At 36.8% G+C, this 6,621-nt stretch overlaps 1 protein-coding gene and 1 pseudogene across 3 annotated transcripts in view; both read left to right on the top strand.

The window, feature by feature from the left end:
- CYSLTR1 (cysteinyl leukotriene receptor 1) overlaps positions 1-6,621 on the top strand; it is a 109,255-nt gene that overhangs the window by 27,567 nt on the left and 75,067 nt on the right. The gene's annotated exons all lie outside the window — the stretch shown is intronic.
- Positions 1,902-3,407, top strand: LOC105515620 (annotated as a pseudogene).

Here is a 6,621-nt window from a genome sequence, read left to right on the forward strand (position 1 = left end):
TTAGCCGGGATGGTCTCGATCTCCTGACCTCGTGATCCGCCCGTCTCAGCCTCCCAAAGTGCTGGGATTACAGGCTTGAGCCACCGCGCCCGGCCACTTCTTTAATTCTTTAAGATACATTATTATATTGTTTATTTGATGTTTTTCTTCCTATTTGATGTAAGAACTTTTAGCTATAGACTTCCCTCTTAGTACTGCTTTTGTCATATCACATAGGTTTGTGTATGCTGTATTTCCCTTATCATTACTTTCAAGAAACTTCTCAATTTACTTCTTAATTTATTCATTAATGCACTGGTCAATCAGGAGCCTATTGTGTAATTTCCATGTATCTGCATAGTTTCCAAAATTTATCTTGCTATTGTTTTCTGGTTTTATTCCATTGTGGTCAGAGAAGATACTGGAAATTACTCCAATTTTTTTGATGTTTTAAGACTTGTTTTGTGACCTAACATATGTTCTATCCTTGAGGATGATCCGTGTGCTGAGGAAATAAATATATATACTAAAACCATTGAATGCAATATTGTGTAAATATCGATTAGACCCATTTGCTCTATAGTGGAGATAAAGCCTGCAGTTTCTTTGTGTTTTTTCTGTCTTGAAGATTTTTCCAATGCAGAAAGTGAGGTGTTGAAGTCTCCAGCTATTATTGTATTGGTGCCTATCTCTCTATCACTGATAATATTTGCTTTATACCTCTGGGTGCTCCAGTGTTGGGTGTATATATATTTAATATTGTTACAACCTCTTGCTGAATTGATCCCTTTATCATTAGATAGTAATCTTGTTTGTCTCTTCTTATAGTTTTTGTCTTGAAATCTATTTTGTGTGATATAAGTATGCCACTCCGGCTCTTTTTTGTTTTCCAATAGTGTGGAATATCTTTTCCATCCCTTTATTTTTAGTCTGTGTGTGCCTCTGTAGGTGAAGTATGTTTCTTGTAGGCAAGAGATCACTGAGTGTTGCTTTTTTATCCACTCAATCACGCTACATCTTTTGATTGGAGAGTTAAGCCCATTTGCATTTATTGTTATTTTTGATAAGTAAGGATTTACTCCTGCCATTTTGTTATATTTTTCTGGTTGTTTGTTAGTTTTCTCTTCTTTCTTTCTTTCTTTACTTCCTGTCTTCCTTTGATTGAAGGTGATTTTCTCTGGTGATGTGATTTAGTTTCTTGTTTTTTATTTTTTGTGTGCCCATTGTATGTAGTTTGCTTTGAAGTTATCATGAGGCTTGCAACTCCTATTTTATAACCCATTATTTTAACCTGATAACAACTTAACACTGTTTGCATAAATAAACAAGTAAACAGAAAACTAATAAAAACTCTATGCTTTAGCTTAATTCCCTCATTTTTTACCTTTTTGTTATTTTGATTTATATTTTATTGTACTGTCTATCTCTTGAAAAGTTGTAGTTGTTATTTTTGATTTGTTCATCATTTAGTCTTCCTACTTAGGATAACAGCAGTTTACACACCATAGTTACAGTATTATATTTTATTTTCTCCTGTGTGTTTACTATGACCAGAGAGTCTTGTACCTTCAGGTGATTTCTTATTCCTCATTAAGAGCCTTTTGTTTCTAATTGAAGTCCTCTCTTTAGCATTTCTTGTAGGACAGGTGTGCTGTTGATGAAGTCTCTCAGTTTTTGTCTGTCTGGGAAAATCTTTGTTTCTCTTTTATATTTCAAGGATATCTTCACTGAATATACTATTCTAGGTTAAAAGTTATTTTTTCGGCCCGCCTGGCAGGGGTGGCCTAGCCCAGGCTGCTTGCCCACTTTCCCTGGACTGCCAATGGAAGGCATGGGTGGGTGGGTGACTTCAAGCCCCTCAGGACTGCCTTCCTAAATCCTGTGACACCTAAGTAAAGGTGGACAACTCCTATTTCCAAGAGATGACTTTTAACAGTTTTGAAGGATCTAAAACGTGTGTACCTTCATCAATAAGGATGAAGAATTTGTAGAAGAGTTTAGATTAAAAACTTTTGCTAATTTTCCAAGTAGTAGTCCTGTTTCAGCATCAACACTGGCACAAGCAAGGTTTCTTTATACGAGTGAAGGAGATACCGTGCAGTGCTTTAGTTGTCATGCAGCCATAGATAGATGGCAATATGGAGACTCAGCAGTTGGAAGATACAGGAAACTATTCCCAAATTGCAGATTTATCAATGGCTTTTATTTTGAAAACAGTACGACACGGCCTACAAATCCTGGTATCCAAAATGACCAGTACAAAGTTGAAAACTATCTGGGAAGCAGAAATCATTTTGCTTTAGACAGGCCATCTGAGATGCATGCAGACTATCTTTTGAGAACTGGGCAGGTTTTAGATATATCAGACACCATATACCCAAGGAACCCTGCCATGTACAGTGAAGAAGCTACATTAAAGTCCTTTCAGAACTAGCCAGACTATGCCCACCTTTCCCCAAAAGAGTTAGCAAGTGCTGGACTCTACTACACAGGTATTGATGACCAAGTGCAGTGCTTTTGTTGTGGTGGAAAATTGGAAAATTGAAAAACTGGGAACCTTGTGATAGTGCCTGGTCAGAACACAGGTGACACTTTCCTAATTGCTTCTTTGGGGTCAGAATTTTAATATTCAAAGTGAATCTGATGCTGTGAGTTCTGATAAGAATTTCCCAAATTCAACAAATCTTCCAAGAAATCCATTCATAGCAGATTATGAAGCACGGATCATTACTTTTGGGATGTGGATATACTCAGTTAACAAAGGAGCAGCTTGAAAGAGCTGAATTTTATGCTTTAGGTGAAGGTGATAAAGTAAAGTCCTTTCACTGTAGAGGAGGGCTAACTGATTGGGAACTCAGTGAAGACCACTGAGAACAACATGCTAAATGGTATCCAGGGTGTAAAAAACTGTTGGAACAGAAAGGACAAGAATATATAAACAATATTCATTTAACCCATTCACTTGAGGAGTGTCTCATAAGAACTACTGAGGAAATACTATCACTAACTAGAAGAATTGATGATATCATCTTCCAAAATCCTATGGTACAAGAAGCTATGCAAATGGGGTTCACTTTCAAGGACATTAAGAAAATAATGGAGGAAAAATTCAGATATCTGGGAGCAACTATAAATCACTTGAGGTTCTGGTTGCAGATCTAGTGAATGCTCAGAAAGACAGTCCACAAGATGAATCAAGTCAGACTTCATTTCACAAAGAGATTACTACTGAAGAGCAGCTAAGGTGCCTGCAAATGAAGGAGCTTTCCAAAATCTCTATGTACAGAAATATTGCTGTCATTTTTGTTCCCTATGGATATGTAGTCAGTTGTAAACAACATGCTGAAACAGTTGATAAATGTCCCATGTGTTACACAGTCATTACTTTCAAGCAAAAAAATTTATGTCTTAATATAACTCTATACTAGGCATGTTATGTTCTTCTTATTACCCTGATTGAATGTGTGATGTGAACTGACTTTAAGTAATCAGAATTGAATTCCATTAGCATTTGCTACCAAGTAGGAACAAAAATGTATATGGCAGTGTTTTCATTAGCAATATAATCTTTGAGTTTCTGGATTCTTCATGGTATTAGCTGTATTATTTATCTAATTTTTTTGCTGTAATTTAATTGAAACTCTAGGCTAAGAAGCATCATATTATAAGTGATCACAATGTGTATTCATAGTATACTGACGATTTCTAAGTGCAAGTGAATTAATCATCTGGATTTTTTATTCTTTTCAACTAAGCTTAACAAATGGAGCATTCTGCATATAAACATGGAGATTAGAGAGTTAATATCCCCAATCACATAGTTTGTTTTGTGTGATAAAAGAATAAATTGTTCCACACTGGTGGAAAGATAGAGATTATTTTTAGAGGTTTCTTGTTGTGTTTTAGGATTCTGTCCATTTTCTCTTAAAATTATAAACACATTCTTGTGCAAATGATTTTTTAATGTGATTTACCATTTTTGAAAGGGTATTTAATGATAGAGTACCATTGAGCCAACATGTACTGACATGGAAAGATGTCAAAGATATATTAAGTGTAAAATGCAAGTGGCAAAATGCTATGTATATTCTGAGCCAAATCAAAGTATGTAAGTTTTTTAGGTGTATAGAACAAAAGATTTGGAAAGTTATGCACCAAACTGTTAAAAGTGGTTTCTCTTCAGGGGGGTGGGGGGAGGGGCCCTACAAGGGTTTTATAGGGGCCTTTCACTTTCTATTTTTTTCATATTGTTCTGTTTGAGTTTTTTATAAGTATGTATTACTTTTGTAGTCAGAATTTTTAGAAAGTATTTTACTAATTTAAAGGCTTAGGCATGTTCAAATGCCTGCAAAATTACTTATCACTCAGCTTTAGTTTTTCTAATCCAAGAAGTCAGGGCAGTTAGCCTTTTTGGTGCCAGTGTGAAATGTCAATGCTTTTATGTTTTTCCTGCTTTGTAGATGAAAAATATTTCTGAGTGGTAGTTTTTTGACAGACAGACAGACAGACTATGTCTTCTTATCTTGTTTCAAAATAAGTATTTCTCATTTTGTAAAATAAAATATAAAATATGTCTCAGATCTTCCAATTAATTAGTAAGGGTTCACTCTTAATCCTGGCTAGTTTAAGCCTGCCTAAGTCACTTTACTAAAAGATATTTGTTAACCCAGTATTTTAAACATCTGTCAGCTTATGTAGGTAAAAGTAGAAGCATGTTTGTACACTGCTTGTAGTTATAGTGACAGTTTTCCGTGTTAAGAGTCTCATATCATCTTGTATCTTAATACGTCATGTGAATTTTTAATGTTAGGATGATTAAGATGTATATAGGACAAAATGTTAAGTCTTTCCTCTACCTACATTTGTTTTCTTGACTAGTAATAGTAGTAGATACTTATGAAATAAATATTCTCTCAAAATTCTTAAAACCTCTTGGAAATCATAAAAATATTGGCAAGAAAAGAATAGTTATTTAAATATTTTTTAAAAGACACTTGAATAAGAGTCGGCAGGATATAAGCTAGAAGCTTAAAAATGCTTCATAGAACATCCAGGGTTTACATTACAAGATTCTCACAACAAACCTATTGTAGAGGTGAGGAAGGCATGTTACTACAGAGAAAAGTTTGAGAGTAAAACTGTAAAAAATTATATTTTTGTTGTACTTTCTAGGAGAAAGAGTGTTGTTGTGTTCACCTATCTTCGGTTGATCACTATTTTAAGTGGTATTCATTTAAAAAATTGTAAAATTTATTTTATTTATTTATTTTTCTTTTTGAGATGGAGTCTTGCTTTGTTGCCCAGGCTGAAAAGCAGTGGCTTGATCTTGGCTCACTGCAACCTCTGACTCCCATGTTCAACAGATTCTCCTGCCTCAGCTTCCTGAGTAGCTGGGATTACAAGCGAGCACCACCATGCCTGGCTAATTTTTGTATTTTTAGTAGATGGGATTTTACCATATTGCCCAGGCTGGTCTCAAACTCCTGACCTCAAGAGATCTGCCCACCTTGGCCTCCCAAAGTGCTGGGATTACAGCCTTGAGCCACCGCGCACCTGGCCAGAACATTGCAAATTTAAATCAGGGTATTAAAAATTAAATAATGACTGCCCTGCTTCTGTTTTAGTATGTAAATCCTCAGTTCTTCACCTTTGTACTGTCTGTCACTTAGTTTGCTTATACAGTCATTAACTTGAATTTGATCTGTATAGTCTAGATTTTAAGTTTGAATTTAAAGTGTTCTGCAAGGGGAGAAAAGTGTTAAAATTTTTAAAATATATTTTCCAGGACAAGTCAGCTCCAAGTCAGGTAGGTAGTTAAATCTAGTTGTTAGTTAAGGACTCCAGGAATAAATTGTCTTAGCATAAGGCTTTTCCTGTTCTGGAAGCAGCAGTTTATTAAAATTTTTTCTTCTAAAACTTGTGTGTTTAGAGTTAAGAAAGACTTTTTTTTCCTCTCCATGAGTTGTGAAATTTAATGCACAACACTGATGTGCTAACAAGTTTACTTTAAGAATTGTTGGCCGAATAGGAACAGCTTCAGTCTCCAACTCCCAGCGTGAGTGACACAGAAGAGAGGTGATTTCTGCATTTTCAACTGAGGTACTGGGTACATCTCACTAGGGAGTGCCGGACAATCGGTGCTGGTCAGCTGCTGCAGCCCGACCAGCAAGAGCTGAAGCAGGGCGAGGCATCGCCTCACCTGGGAAGCACAAGGGGGAAGGGAATCCCTTTTCCTAGCCAGGGGAACTGAGACACACAACACCTGGAAAATCGGGTAACTCCCACCCCAATACTGAGCTTTACCAAGGGTCTTAGCAAACGGGCACAACAGCAGATTATATCCCACACCTGGCCAGGAGGGTCCCATGCCCACCCACAGAGCCTCCCTCATTGCTAGCACAGCAGTCTGCTATCTAACTGCAAGGCAGCAGTGAGGCTGGGAGAGGGGCGCCTGCAATTGTTACGGCTTAAGTAGGTAAACAAAGCCACTGAGAAGCTCGAACTGGGTGGAGCTCACAGCAGCTCAAGGAGGCTTACCTGTCTCTGCAGACTCCACCTCTGGGGACAGGGCACAGCTAAACAACAACAACAACAAAGCAGCAGAAACCTCTGCAGATGCAAACGACTCTGTCTGACAGCTTT

This window comes from Colobus angolensis, unplaced genomic scaffold, assembly GCF_000951035.1.
Source record: "Colobus angolensis palliatus isolate OR3802 unplaced genomic scaffold, Cang.pa_1.0 Scaffold265, whole genome shotgun sequence".
Taxonomy (NCBI): Eukaryota; Metazoa; Chordata; class Mammalia; order Primates; family Cercopithecidae; genus Colobus; species Colobus angolensis.